Here is a 16,364-nt window from a genome sequence, read left to right on the forward strand (position 1 = left end):
TGCTAATTTCATTCTCCACCCTTTGCCACTAGCACTTCTGCAGCTGTTTCTGCTTTTCATGGGAACACATTTTGCAATAGTGCATTGTGCCAGGCAATCCTACCTCCTGTGATCAAGGACATTTGCATTTAAAGACACTTTCTCATGACAAAAATATACCTTCCTCAAATGGGCTTGACTGCTTCAGTGCTATGTAGCCATTAGAGTTGGGGAAGCACTGAAAGGTTAAGATGCTACTCAGATAATAGAATCAGAGCCAAAAAGTTCAGCTGCTCACCCAGCACTGCCGTCTGGCCATTGGGTGGAAGGGGATGGTGAAGAGGGCACTCCTAGCTCTTCCCAGAATTCTTCTGTGGCCCTGTAAGTAGTGGAGGATGGGAAACAGGACTGGCTTACCCCAGAGCTGCTCTGTGGAAGCAAGGGGAGAGAAGCAATCTGGCCCTGGATTTCCCATTTGTGGTCCCCATCGAGCAATTACATCCTCTCATGCAAAGCCCCACGGGGGCTCTCTGCAGGTGCAAGGGTCTGGCTCATATGGATCCAATTGCAGAATTGGTGCCTTTTTTTTTTCCCCCCCATAGCCGATGCTTTCAGAATGATGGAGTGATAGAGTCCTGCAGGCTATGTGTCATTTTGCCTTTCCTCATTAATCTCTCCTTCAGTGCTATCTCCTTCCATATCTGAAATTTTTAAAAAATGAAACAAAAACAATCAGATGTTCAGATTTCTTTGAAAACTGTTAGATCTCCAATAAGCTCTATTCCTTTTCCCCCATATTCTCTGTTGTGGACTTCGTGCTTCACATCCCCCTGCCACTGTCTGATGCCGTTCCGAATGATGTTGTTTTACTAATTTAGAATGTAAGATACATAAGAAAGGGGTTTTGACTTGTTACACATCTGTAATGTATCATGCAAATCGATAGCACAACATATATAACCTCAGACAATTATGAGCCACTCGTTACTTGAACTATGCAAACTTCATTGGGATCTGAAAAACTGGACTGAAGAACAGGCCTGTTCATGAAACTTCCAGTGTTCCCCGCTTCTAACTACAGTATGTTCTCAATACCAAGAGAGAGGCTTTTTTTTATCTGTTGAGACTTATTCTCTACAGGGCATGGATTATCTCTTCCTCTGTATTTGGAAAACACCCAGCAGCCTTTTGGTGCTACCACAGTCTCCATAATAAATAATAGTAATCAATTCATCTTTTGTCAGGATGTAAAGAAGATTTAAATGCTGTGGTTTTTTTCCCCACATAATTCCCATATTCCACAGACAATGTGCTTTCTGTTTATTTTTGATGAGAACCATTCCTATGATTTTGACTGAAATACTGTAAGCAGCTGATTAGGTTACCCATAAGATCTCTAATGAACAAATTACAGCTTTCTTAGCACATTGCATGGTAGCACATAGGAAGGCAATAACATTATTTGAATAATGCAAGTTTCAGTCTCTCTTTAACAGCATGACTCTTTGTCTCTTTATACTTTGATTTCATAGGGAGGGCCCTCTACTGAATAAATGACAATTTTTTCTGACAGTAATTAAATAATTCAATCAAGCCTATCCAAAGAGATTGAAATAAAAGGAGGAAATTATGTTGTTTTCCATAAAAGTGACTTGATTCCTGAAGTCTTGATTGACTCTAGAGAGGATTGAATTAATCAGTGTTTGAACTAAACAGAAGGTACAGTGCATACTGTGTGTGTATTATATATGCACACACGCACCAACTACACCTTCAAAAAGTTATAAATGTACTTCTAGATGATAGTGTATTAAAATTAGGTGAATAAAATAAGTAAGTATCCATAATCACAGTGAGGCCAGTGTTGGAATCATACATAGCTGTATGAATACTGATTTTAGTACTTCCACTGTTATCACTATCGTCATTGTGCCCACCCCCATCCTCTGAGCACATACATAAATATCCATCATAGTAGGTCTGAGCACAGATATATTATCTTGTTCATCCCTTCCCTCCATACTAGGTTGGCCAGAGTAATAAAATAACAAATGGCACCAGGGATTCATATGTTTGGACGAGAAGGTGAAGCATTCAAGTTCCGCTTAACGCAATTTCTTTTTTCCTTCTTACCTAAACTGTTTCATTTGCACTTAGCATTAAGATTGAATAGCTCCAGCTGGGAGGGTTCATTGTCTCAATGGATCAGTAATTGACTGTAGAGCCTTTCACCTGTATGCCACCCATTCAAATCCAGCGTAGGTCATGATAACCAAGGATTGTTACAGCCATATGGCTATGCTATAGTCTGTTTGCAAATGAGTTGTGAGCCTCAGTCCAGTTTCTAATGGACAAGTGTGCACATCTCAAAGCACCACCTTAAAGTAGCAATCTCCGTAATGGGGCCAAAGATGGAATAGACCTGGGATATGTCTACACAGCAGCTGGGAGGATGCTTCTCAGTGTGGCTAGACAGACACAGACACTAGATCTGCTCAGGCTACCCGCTAATCTTAGCAGTGTGGTCACAGCGGCTCAGTCTAGTTGCCTGAGTACGTCCCCAGGGGTCAGGGAAGTCTGTATTTGAGCAGCTAGCTCAAGCTGTTGCCTATGCCACCGTGGCCACACTGCTATTTTCAGTACGCTAGCTCAAGCAGAGTAAGCGTGTCTGTCTACCTGGTCTGGGGCGCAGCCTCACAGTTGCTGTGCAGACATCCCTGTAAAGAATGAGCTATCTACTCATCCTTAGAGTTGATCCCTCCTGGACAGGGTTGAGGCAGATTGGTGGGACAGCATGAAGACACTTACCCTGCTTACCACCTGTGCTGTGGGTAGATGGCAATCAGTTTCAAGTGCCATCAGGATTGCTTGTTTTATAAGCTTTAGTTAATTTCAAGCAATAAAAAATAGATGGAGTCATCATACAGATCTGTGAGGATATGCTTAGTGTATGTTTCACTTTTCTTTCCTTCCGCCCCACCCCCATCTTAGACAGGCACTGAAGAGCAGGTTAGGGCTATTCTGAAAAAAGAGACCAAATTCTCCTTCCATCTCAGTTCCTTCATATCTCTTACTAATACTTATGTCCAGGCAAGTGAATACCCAGGCACCAACAAGCATTCCTTTTTTTTAACCTGAGTGGAGCTAAGTCACTCCATGTTCCAATTCACCATTTAAAAATGGGAGACTCTTTCAGCGACATCTTCAGTACTATCAAGTAGCTGGGAAGAAAACTGATTTCAAGAAAGCAAGTAGATTCCATTGGCTTTGTCCATGCCTGACATCATCCTTAGGCCCCATCTACACTCGAACTGTAGCCAAGGCATCTGACCTGGTGACAATATAGTTGTCCCTTGACCTGGTTAGAGTCTGGTTCAAAGTTGTAGTGTAGAACTGACCATGTCCTGTTAACTGGGTTCAAGCCTTGTTGCTCAGTCTGGAGTTCAGGGTCTTGAGCTCACCCCCTCTGTAGGCTTTAGTGCCCAAGCTCCACTCCGAGCCTCAACCCCAATGTGCTGTCTATGCAGCTAGTTTTAGAGGGCTAGTGCTAGCCCAAGTCAGTCGGTTCGAGGTGGGAGGTTTGCTGCCACAGGCTGTGTAGACATACCTTATAGGAACAAAGCTGAGGTGTTCAGATTGCTATTCAGTAGCTCACAAGGCTATGACCTAGGAATGTAATACAGTTGACAGTGGAACCTAATAACAGTCGTGGGTGTTTTGACAATGGGGAATGAGTGTTCACTGAAATGCTTTAATGGCTTGGAAAATGTGGGTGTGAAGAATTAGTGGCAAATACTTTTATGTTTTATTCTAAGGTTTGAAGGTGTCCACGTGCCACAAGATGGGGTTGGTTTAGTACTTCTGTAGCATCAAAATACGAGTGCCTAACTCTAGTATCACATCACATGCACCAGTCCCTGAACAGTCTCAACAGTTCTGGGACTGAGCACTAGTTTTGCAGTGATCACAGACAGGTGTACAATAAAGTGCAGGTCCCAGACAGCAGAAGCACAGTAGTGACCCCATGCTGGAATATTTGCACATTCATAATGATGACAATATGGAGCCACCTTGGGCAATACCAGGATGATGAAGAGCAGCTCCCTTTCTTAAGTCTGCTTCTCTGAGCATCAAAAAAAATGCTGCAAATCACATCAGTCTCTCTATATGCTACAGCCAGGAGAGGCTGAAACGCATCATGAAACTCCATATCGATCTGGGCCGGGCCGGGGGCTGTGGGGGGGGGGGGGCGGGTTTGAGCCCCGCGCACACACACACACACACATCCCCCGGGGCCCAGAGGAAGCCAGCACCTGTGCCCAATCCTCTATAGTTTCACCCTTTGCTAACATACACTGAATTGAAACCTGTCGAACAGCTGAGAGGTAAATGTATTCTGGGAATAGATTTGTTCCATTAGCTGAAATTAGTGTTAAGCGTGTTCTGTTGTCATTTGCTTCCCATACAGCTGTCACAGCATGTGTTGTGGCATTTTACAATATATGTGAAATATAAATGGAAATCAAACAACTGCAAATGGTTAGGTAAAGGGCAGCTTCTTTTTCTTTGATTCAGCATTAGGAAAGATCCTGCTTCCATCTATATTGGCTTTGAAATTAGTTTTAGCAAATAGGTACAGGAACAGTACACATGAGCATGTTGGAAATAGTGAGCATGTTTAGGAGTGTCATTTAAGTGTGTAACAGCAGTGCTGGCACAGTGACCCTGCAGAGATGATTATGCTGGCTAATGATGATTAAAAAATTGCAAACAGCTGTTTCTTTAGCCTGTGGAATTGCAAGAGCAGGGATTTGAGGCAAAGAGTGCCAATCACAGAAGAGATAGTCACTTCACACAACAGGAGGTCCAAGGGCATGCTGTACATTCTCTGTATGTATTTATACAACTGAGTCAAAGTGCTGCTTATAGAGGTAATTGAATTTTTATTGATGCATTGTAACTTCCTACTCCTTAATTTTTTGTAACTTGCATTTAATTTTTGGTTTTATTGTTTATACACACACTGAGTTTTACAGTTTAAACAAACTTAATCTACTTAAGAACATAAGAACGGCCAGACTGGGTCAGACCAATGGTTCATCTAGCCCAGTACCCTGTCTTCTGACAGTGGCCAGTGCCAGATGATTCAGAGGGAATGAACAGAACAGGGCAATTATTGAGTGATCCACCCCGGTTGTCCAGTCCCAGCTTCTGGAAGTTGTAGGTTTAGGGACACCCAGAGCATGGTGTTGCATCCCTGACCATCTTAGGTAATAGCCATTGATGGACGTATCCTCCATGATTTTGTTTAATTCTTTTTTTAACCCAATTATACTTTTGGCCTTCACAACATCTCCTGGCAACAAGTTTGATAGTGTGCTGTGGTTTCATAGTGGTTTCAAGTTTCATAGTGTCCTTACGTTTGTTTTAAATCTATTGACTATTAGTTTGGTTGAGTGACCCCGGGTTCTTGTGTTATATAAAAGGGTCAATAATGCTTTCCTATTCACTTTCTCTACACCATTCATAATTTTATGGACCTCTATTATATTCCCCCCTTAGTCGTCTCTTTTCTAAAATGAAAAGTCCCAATCTTTTCAATCTCTCTTTATATAGAAATTATTCCATACATCTAATTATTTTCTCTGTACCTTTTCCAGTTCTAATATATCTTTTTTGAGATGTGGCAACTAGAACTGCGTGCAATATGCAAGGTGTGGACTACCATGGATTTATATAGTGGCATTATGATAGTTTATATTTTATTACCTAGCCCTTTCCTAGTGGTTCCTAACATTCGGTTTGCTATTTTGTCTGCCAATGCACATTGAGCGGATGTTTTCAGAGAGCTATCCACAATGACTCCAAGATCTCTTTCTTGAGTGGTAACAGCTAATTTAGATGCCATCATTTTGTATGTATGTCTGGGATTATGTTTTCCAATGTGTATTACTTTGCACTTATCAACAGTGAATTTCATCTGCCATTTTGTTGCCCAGTCACTCTGTTTTGTGAGATCCCTTTGTAACTCTTTGCAGTCAGCTTTGGACTTAATTATCTTGAGGAATTTTGTATTCCCTGCAAACTTTGCCACCTCAGTTTACCCCTTTTGCCAGATCATTTATGAATATGTTGAACAGCAGTGGTCCCAGTACTGATCCTTTGGCGTCCCTACTATTTACCTCTCTTCACTCTGAAAATTGACTACATATTCATACCCTTTGTTTCCTATCTTTTAACCAGTTACTGATCCATCCTTCCCTCTTATCACATAACTGCTTACTTTGCTTAAGAGTCTTTGATGTGAGACCGTCTCAAAGACTTCCTGAAAGTCCAAGTACACTATATCCACTGGATCACCCTTGTACACATGTTTGTTGACCCCCTCAAAGAATTCTAATAGATTGGTGAGCATGATTTCCCTTTACTAAAGCCATGTTGACTTTCCCCCAGCGTATCATGTTCATCTATGTTTCTGATAATTTGTTCTTTACTACAGTTTCATCTTGTTTGCCTGATATTGAAGTTAGGCTTACCAGCCCATAATTGCCAGGATTGCCTCTGGAGCCTGTTTTAAAAATCTGTGCTACGATAGCTACCCTCCGGTCATCTGATATATACGTCTGATTTAAGCAATAGTTTACGTACCCCAGTTAGTAGTTTCATATTTGAGTTCCTCAGAATTATTAGGTGAATATCATCTGGTCCTGTTGACTTATTACTGTTTAATCTTATCAATTTGTTCTGAAACCTATTCTATTGATACCTCAGTCTGGGACGGTTTCTCAGATTTGTTGCCTAAAAAAGATGTCTCAGGATATAGGGATCTCCCTCACATCATCTGCAGTGAAGACTGAGGCAAAGAATTCATTTAGCTTCTCCGCAATGGCCCTAGCTTCCTCAAGTGCTCCTTTAGCACCCTGATCGCCCAGTGGCCCCCCTGATGGTCTGGCAGACTTCCTGCTTCTGGTGTACTTTAAAAAAAAATTGCTATTAGTTTTGTCTGTTTTGTTAATTGCAATTGGGGGGGTGGTAATAAATTTTGTTTGAGGCTCTATTATGGTGTTTTTAAATAGTTTCCATGCAGCTTGCAGGTATTTCACTCTTGTGACTGTTTCTTTTAATTTCCATTTAACTTAGCTTCCTCGTTTTTGTGTAGTTTTCCTTTTTGCAGTTAAATACTACTTTGGTGGGTTTATTTGGTATTTTCTCCTCTACAGGGATGTTAAATGTAATTACATATGGTCACTAATACTGAGCAGTTCAGCTGTATTCACCTCTTGGACCAGATAGTGTGCTCTACTTAGGCCTAAATCTAGAATTGCCTCTCCCCTTGTGGGTTCCAGGACGAGTTGCTCCAAGAAGCGGTCATTAATGGGATCTAGAAATTTTCTCTCTCTGTCCTGTCCTGGGGTGACATGTGCCCATCAATGTTGGGATAGTTGAAATACCCCATTATTATTGAGTTTTCTATTTTTGTAGCCTGTCTAATCTCCTGGAGCATTTCATGGTCACTGTCACTATCCTTGTCAGGTTCTCTGTAGTATAGTCCTTGTGTATACTCTTATTATTCAAGAATGAAATTTCTCTTCATGCAGATTCTACAGTACAATTTGATTCATTTAAGTTTTTTACCATATTTGATTCTATGCTTTCTTTCACAAACAGAACCACTCCCCCATCAGCATGACCAGCTCTGTCATTCCTATATATTTTGTAACCTGGTAATTACTATGTCCCATTGATTATCATCGTTCCACCGAGTTTCTGTGATGCCTATTATATCAACATCCTCATTTAATACCAGGCACTCAAGCTCATCCATTTTAGTATTTAGATTTCTAGCTCTGTATACAAGTACTTATAAAATTTGTCAATATTTAGTTGTCTGCCGGCATGTGATGGAACTGAAGGGGACTCTTTTTTATTTGACTGTTTCATTCAGGTCCTACCTGTCCTTTACCAACTTCTATCCTCTCCTTTTTAGTAGCATATAGACTACCCCCTTTACTGTATCCTCCCCTAAGATATGTCTCTGTCCAAACCCCATGCTCCTCTGCACCTGTTGGCTTTCCCCCAGCTCTTAAAAACCCCTCTGTGACCTTTTAAAATTTACATGCCAGCAGACTGGTTCCTTTTTGGTTTAGGAGGAGCCAAGCCTTCCTGTAGAGGCTCCTCCTATCCCAAAAGGTTCCCTGTGTTTCTAATAAACCTAAATCCCTCCTCCAAACACCATCATCTCATCCACACATTGAGACCCTGCCGTTCTGCCTGTCTACCTGGCCCTGACTATGGAACTGGAAAATTTCAGAGGATGCTACCATGGAGATCCTGGACTTTAATCTCTTACCTAGCAGCCTAAATTTGCCCTCAAGGACCTCTCTCTTACTTTCCCTATGTCAATGGTACCTACATGTACCACGACCATCAGTTCCTCCGCATCACTGCACATAGGTCTGTCTAGGTGTCTGGAGAGGTCCACAAATTTTGCAGCCGACGGGCAATTCACATGAGGTCTAAATGCAATAAAACCTTGCTCATTCTCACTTAGCTAATCTGCAGATTTGATAATTCTGCTAAAAAAGGCAGCCAATAAAGATTTAAGAGTGCTGGGGTCAGATCTCCTATTACTTCGTTACTTTTACAAAACTCAGCCACAGAACATTCACTGGCAATCTATGAAGTATTATTTCAAATAATTAAAACTAAACTATCACTTCAAAATAAAGGAAGTACTTTCGGAGGTGCAATATTACTGATGATTTTAATCATGTTTTTTATCTTCCTAATTTGCAATATTTGGTAAACTTCAGTGAGCGCAAATTTTAGAGTTTATCAGAATTTCCAAGCTCACAATCCTGGAGACTTACATTTATCCAAAAAACAGGTGAAGCTTGAGAAATGGCAACGCAGGCTTCCTCTCACTGTCCCGCCAATGTGCTTAAACCAGGGGTGGGCAAACTTTTTGGCCTGAGGGCCACATCGGGGAATAGAAATTTTATGGCGGGCCATGAATGCTCACAAAATTGGGGTTGGGGTGTGGGAGGGGGGTCAGGGCTCCGGCTGGGGGTGCAGGCTCTGGGATGGGGCCAGAAATGAGGAGTTTAGGGTGCAGGAGGGGGCTCTGGGCTGGGGTGGGGGAGTGGGGTGCGGCAGGGTGGGGGTGAGGGCTCCAGCTGGGGGTGCAGGCTCTGGGGTGGGGCTGGGGATGAGGAGTTTGGGGTGTAGGAGGGTGCTCTAGGCTGGGACTGAGGGGTTCAGATGATGGGAGGGGGATCAGGGCTGGGACAGGGGTTTCGGATGCAGGGAAAGGCTCAGGGGTGTAGGCTCCAGGCAACACTTACCTCAAGCGGCTCCTGGAAGCAGTGGCATGTCCCTCCTCCAGCTCCTATGGGGAGGTGCAGCCAGATGGCTCTGCATGCTGCTCTGTCCACAGGCATCACCCCTGCAGCTCCCACTGGAGCACCAGAGGGGGGCCATGCTGCGGCTTCTGGGAGCCATGTGGAGAGGCCCCCAACCCTTCGCCCCAGCTGGAGCCCCAGAGCGGGGTAAGCCCCAGACCCTGCTCCCCAGAGGGAGCTCAAGGGCTGGCTTAAAATGGCTGGTGGGCCAGATTTGGCGAACCATAGTTTGCCCACTCCTAGCTTAAACCCATTCTTTATACTTTGATCTTCATGTCCTTTCATTGCTTGGTACCTCTGCTGAGGCTATCGGTATAGGTACCAAACAGTGATGGGGGTGTAGTGATTTTTATTAATGTAGAAACCTGGCCAAGGAGACCTGGACTGAGCTTATATAATCATTTACAAAGGCCACCAAACAGCCATTAAATCCATTATTTCAACAGAGCTGCTGAATTTGTTGTGGATTTTGAGAATGTAGTAGTCATTCATAGGTATTTACAGAATATTTTAACAAACAAATTTGAGTCTATGGGTTGTTTGTCAGCTATTCATTTTAGTTAGTTATTATATATGGAGTCTGTCTGATCCTGTAGATCACCTGGTATTGTTTTTGTGCCCTGATGTGTTGGTTGAAACTTTTTAAATGAGATAACAATGAATAACAAATGGTGAATAGTGATTACACTTGTTTTGTGCACAGATGCCTTAGTCCAATATGACTATGGGTATTTGCATGGTGATCCAAAACTCAAACCAAACCTACGCATACAAATGTGCAGGAACAGCAACTAGGGAATATAAAAGTGGTTGTACCAAACAGCTGTCTGGAATTCAAGAGGAATTCATGAACACTGTCTTTGCAATATTTGACCATCTCTAACTTTCGGTCACTACCAACCAGATTCAAACCTGTGACACAAAGGTGAATGTTTGGGGTCTGCACTAATGGAGTTTCTGGGCAGTGCTGCAGCCCCTCAGGCAGCCCTGCCAAAACTTAGACAGGGCTGTTCACATTAATTCAGGGGCCTCTCCAGCCCCCAAGCAGAGTCCAGGAGGGTGCAAAGGTGGCTTAAAGCTATCCTCCTAGAAGTGCAACAGAGATGCTCATCCAGTGGGTGCAGTTAGGATAATGACGCTGCAACATGAAAATGAGCTATTACAGATATGCTAGCTCTCTAGCCCAGGGGTGGGCAAACTTTTTGGCTGGAGGGCCACATCAGGGAATAGAAATTGTTTATCGCGGGCCATGAATGCTCACAAAATTGGCGTTAGGATGTAGGGTGGGTGAGGGCTGTGGTTGGGGGTGCGGTCTCTGGGGTGGGGTTGGGGAGAAGGAGTTTGGGGTGTAGGAGGGTGGTCTGGGCTGGGATCAAGGGGTTCAGAGGGGGATCAGGGCTGGGGCAGGGGTGTGGGAAGGGGTGCAGCTTTCGGCTGGGGGTGCAGACTCTGGGGAGGGGCTGGGGATGAGAGGTTTGGGATGCAAGAGGGTGCTCCATGCTGGGATCAAGGGATTTGGAGAGCAGGAAGGGGATCAGGGCTGGGACGGGGGGTTGGGGCATGGGGAGAGGCTCAGGAGTGCAGGCTTCGAACAGCGGCTCCCAGCAGCAGTGGCATGTCCCTTCTCTGGCTCCTACGTGTGGTGCGGCCCCCAACCCAGCACCTCAGCTGGAGCTCATGGGCCGGCTTAAAACAGATCACGGGCTGGATCCGGCCCGTGGGCTGTAGTTTGTCCATCCCCGTCTAGCCTGTAGATAGGACAGACCAAGTACTCTATTATTTTAAGCTTGTGCTGTGTTAAATTGTAGCTGCTTATTTAATTTGTAACCACTTCAGCCTTTATGCACTACATGGTAACATGATGTAGATTATGTAATCACAACAGATGGATGCAGGGATCAAGTAAGAGGCAGCAGGTTTAGAAGCAAGAGTCAGAGATACTTGCAGCGGTTAGCAGTGTTGTCTGCTCTTTCAGTTTCATCATAAGCAATGGTATTTTGGCCTTTGCTGCAGACAGTCTCAGGATGGTGGGAGAAGCTGTAGCTCACACACAATTTCCAGCCCTACCCAGGGGAAACCCCCCTCTGATTGGCTGCCTTCCCCACTTTTCCACCTTCTGGGGAAGAGCAGCCAATCAGAGCTGATGGGAGGCAGGCAGAGCACTTCTCCCTGCCCCTCAGGAGCCGAGAGTAGTTTTCAGCTAGGGAGGGGAGATGAAGGAGCAGAAGATCCTGCAGCTCAGGGCGGCTCTGGCTTGGGAAGGGAGAGAGTGTGTGAAGAACCCCTGGAATTGCTGCTGACTGTCCACTTCCCGAGCTCTGAAAAGGGCACCCTGCTCTAGGAAGAGCAATAGTTCACTGAGGGGCATGGGGCAGATGTGGGACTGGAGGAGCAAAGTTGATGTGGGGGTTGAGGTGTATAATTAGTTGCTGAGATGGGGAATGGGCAGATATGGGAGTAGGAGTCCACAGAATTAATTAGTATTTTGGGGCATGGGGAGAAGCTGGACGCACCAGGCAGCCAATGAGAGCTTCTGCACTGAAAGCCAAAATCACCTTACTCTATCAATTTGGGAGAGTTGCTTTGGCATTGGGCAGGGGGAGTTCAAAAGTCAAAACCACAGTAATATAATGTTTAAAACAAATCTCATGATCTGGGGGACCTGACTTGTAATTTTTTAACTTTAGAGGTTGGCAATACTGAGTTAGCTAGTCATCCACTCAGCAGACCAGGCATACTTTACATCTGAGGATCTCAATGTGTTTTACAAGCATGGATAAATTTAATTGCATTGAACCCTCATGAGGATAATATCCCCATTTTAGAGATGAGGCAAGTGTTGCCCAGTGAGATGGACTGGCCCAAGGTAATCAGGCAGTGTGTGGCAGAGCAATAAATGGAATCCCAGGTCTGTTGACTTCCAGTTCTATATTTTAAAAGTTACTTGCAACAGGTTTGGAGGGGTGGAATTAAGCTTTTGGGAAAGCAAGTACCACTATGTCTTCCTGAGTTTGTACAGTGTCAATGCTAAACAGATAATAAATAATAATTAATAATAGTAAACATTCATATGGAGCCAAGCAGTCTACAGATGACAAGTCTGTGGTTTATCAATTTCTTGGGATGCACATCAACAATCCATTCATATTTATTGCTTCTGGTATACCTTTAAATTAACAACTATTCCTTTCTGGTTAAAAAATACCCCTAATCATTCATCTTCTGATGAATGATTAGCCTTTACAAAGATCCTTGTCCCCAAACCAAAGCTTCTCCTCTTCAAAAAAATTCCTAATCCTCCAAATTCTGTAAAGTTTGTACTTTATTGGAAGTGTCCTATATAAGCACATAAACAACTGATCAATACGTACAATAACACATTTTAGGAATCGCTCTGATGGTCAGAGCTCAATATCTTAAATAGTGCACAAACTCCCTGATAGTTACATGGGGCCAGATGGCAAAGAGCTAAATGAATAGAATGCTGAGATCCCAGAAGGATATTCTCTTTGCTTTCTGTGCCAGAATATTTTTAGTTCGAAACAGAGATAGGTCAGCAGCTCCAAAATTTGAAGGCTTCAAAACCTGGGGCCAGATTCTTAGCTGGTGTCACTTCTTTGACTTCAATATGTGTACATCATACTGAGGCTCTGCAGCTTGAGCTTATCTCTAGTTTGAAGTGAAAACAGAAAAAAAAATCAGGTATTTTGTCTTGCAATAATTCTGTCATATATCCTGTGTACAGTAAAAAATACAAGTGACTTCTGCTGTTTCATCAGTTCAGGCAGAGGCAAAAAATTCCCCTCAGCATTTATAGGTATCATTTATCAAGTACTCTTCCATCTACCATGTTCTCCCAAAGGAAAATATCCTCATCTCAAACTTCATTTCTGAAACTTTGGAGGAGGAAGGCGGAAATTGTGTAAACCTTTAAAATGGATGGTTTTAATTTTCTGGAAAGTGGCCAAAAGTCTGCTACTCTCTAATCTGTCTCATCAAGCCTTCTGCACCCCAAACAACTGCAGTGACTGCTGTATGGATTTTCTGTATACTGTGTAACATTGCTGTATTCTGTTATGCAGTTTCTGTTCCCTATCCCAGAAGCAGGCACATTTCATATGTGGGTATACTGATTCCTGAATCCAAAGCACATTCGAGTACTTCAAGATTAAAAGGGTTGTATAAATGTAATATAATTTAACACACAGGACCAGATCTTCAGCTGGTGTAAATCAATGTAGCTGCATTTACTTCAAAGAACATATGATGTGTGCATCAGCTGAGTATACCAGTGCCATTTATTTTAAAGACTTTAAGGAAACACCCATAGGGGCTACATAAAGGCTGGCAGGAAGGAAGCTGTGGGGAGAGGAAAGGGAGGAGCTAGAGTGTTAGAAGCCAACAGTCCCTGAAGCTGTAAGCCTGATGCTGTCTGTAGCTACACGGTGGTGGGAACTGCTACTGTAAATAAAGAGCACTGGTGATAGAACCAAAGCAGAGGTCTCTGGCTGGTTTGTGGGTGCAGAAGTGGCTGAAGACAGAGGGGCCCACCTGCATCCTGTTACATGTGGGGACTTGTCCGGGACTTGAGCCAACGGATGTGGTTGGCAGCCTGGAGATGGAGGAAACCCTGTAATGGCTCATCAAACAGAAGGAGCAGATGCAGAAGGCCCTGCAAGGCTTCCAGCAGCCCCACCAGGCTGAGAGACAGGCCTTGCTAACCTGGCAGGCAGAATAGCAGAAAAGCCTACAGGACTTCATAAGAGAGCAGGCCAGTGTGCAGCAGCAACTCCTGCAGCAAATGGTGAGTCCCACGGTAGGGGATGGAACCTGGCTGCCGGGCTTGGGACTTTGTAAAATGGGCCCAACAGATGACCCGGATGCCTTCCTTGGTACATTCAAGTGGGTAGCCATGGGCACTAGATGGGATAGGGCAACCTGGGCCCTATGGCTGGCTCCCTGCCTGGTGGGAGAAGCTCAAGTGGCCTACATGGCCTTGAGCGAGGAACAAGCCCAGAACTATGAGACCATGAGTGTGGCCATCCTAGACCGGATGAGCCTGTTGGTGGAGAAATACTGCCAAAAGTTCCAGTCAGCCTGATGGATGGGGGCTGTGCAGCCCTGGGCATTTGCCTAGAGACTGATGGAATGGGCCACCTGTTGGCTAAGGCCCGAGATGATGGGGGAGATAATGAAGTAAATGGTGAGGGAGATAATGGATGCCCTCATCCTAGAGCAATTGCTACAGGGCCTCTCCGAGAATATCCGAGTCTGAGTCAGGCGACATCAGCCAAATACAGTCGATGCAGCAGTCAAGCTGACTGAGGAGTACCCAGGAGGCAGACATTCCCCGAAGGGAGGGCGGACCCTATAAAGACAGAGAGTTGGGGAAGAAGCTGAGGGAACCCCTTCCTGGGGAAGGCCCCGAGAAGAAGGAGGAACCACAAGGAGCTCCCAGTAGAGTCAGTGTGATTGTTTGCTAGCAGTGCGGGCAGCCAGGACATAAAAAGGGGGACTGCCCAGATATGGAATGTGGGTGGACCAAATTTTCCAGCTGGACTAATGCTAAAGGGTGGACAAAGGGGCAGAGGCTGTCCACCATCCCGGTGAGGGTGGGGAGGAAACTCCATAGGGGCCTGGTGGATACAGCTTCAGCCTGCTTGCTCATCCAGAGAGGGCTGATAAAACCACCCTGGATAATTCCATGTGCACAGATGGCTCTGGAGTGTATCCACGGAGACAGGAGATAGTGCCCAGTGGCCCGGGTGCCCCTAGAAGTGCGGAGCAGCTTTAAATGGAAGCGGGTCGGGGTAGTAGAGGGGTTACCGTACCCTGTTGTGTTGGGTATGGACTGGGGTCCTCCCCCCGGAGGGAAAAGGAAAGGTTCCCTGAAGAACGGGGTGGGACCCCTCCACTGAGAAGCCCCAGGGAGGAAAAGCAGCAAGGTCCTCGGGGTAATGAACATGAGAACCCTAGACAACAGAGCCTGGACAGGGTAGACAGAGGGGAAGGAGGTGCAGAGAAGAAAAGGGACAACTGAAGCTCCCCACACTGCAGTTCCCAGGAGAAGAAACGGAGCCCCCACTTGGTGGCTTGGGAGAACCCGAGGCACAGGGTGTCCAGCAGGAGGTCGGAATTGGCATCAACCGTCTATTGGAAGAAAAGGGAATAAAGGAGAAGGGTCGCCCGCAGGGGTGCAATTGGTGTGAGGACCTGTGGGTGGCAGCAGAGCTAAGGGGACATCCACCCCCCCGAACCAGTGTACTTTTTGTGGGCGGGGAATGAAGGAATCTCCAGGAGATGATGCCGGTGATTGTCTAAAAGAGGGGGAGAGGCTTCCCCGGATGAACCCCACCGGACGGGGGCGGAGATGTCGAGGAAGGACGAACCTGGCAGTTCATAAGGGGGGAGGTGTGTGACAAGATGCTGGCTAGGAAACCCTGAGCCAGACCTTTGTCATGCCAGCTCCAATCAGGAAAGGAGAATTGGAGCTGGCTGAGTAAGCCCAGGCCTAAGTGAATGCATGTTTGTAAAGCACCTTGAAGAAATGGAGCTATATCATGTGAAGTATTATTTATTTAAACAAAATAAAATTGGGGGCTGGGGAGCAATATTCACCTGAGCCTAGAAAACAGAAAACAAAAGGTGGGCCAAAACAAAAATGTCCTTTTATTCTTCATTTGGTAACTTATAATAACCAAGCTGGATTTATCATTTCAAATACATTATCTAATGAATAAGAGTCTTCCCCATCTGTAGTCATGCTTCATGGTACATAAATCAAGCAGATTGCTTATTAGAGTTTCACCTCTTCAAAAGAGCAGCTGTAGTCTTGCTCTAAATGTATTGGGAAGATATTAGAGAGACAAGGTGGGTGAGGTAATATCTTTTACTGGACCAACTTCTATTGGTGAAAGAGACAAGCTTTCAAGCTACACAGAACTATTCTTTGGGTTGAAAAGTTTTCAAGTTGGAAAACTTGAA

The 16,364-nt window shown here is 44.7% G+C and overlaps 1 protein-coding gene across 8 annotated transcripts in view; it reads left to right on the forward strand.

Moving 5' to 3' along the window:
- LMNTD1 (lamin tail domain containing 1) overlaps positions 1–16,364 on the forward strand; it is a 295,666-nt gene that overhangs the window by 261,181 nt on the left and 18,121 nt on the right. The gene's annotated exons all lie outside the window — the stretch shown is intronic.

This window comes from Natator depressus, chromosome 1 (assembly GCF_965152275.1).
Source record: "Natator depressus isolate rNatDep1 chromosome 1, rNatDep2.hap1, whole genome shotgun sequence".
Lineage (NCBI taxonomy): Eukaryota > Metazoa > Chordata > Testudines > Cheloniidae > Natator > Natator depressus.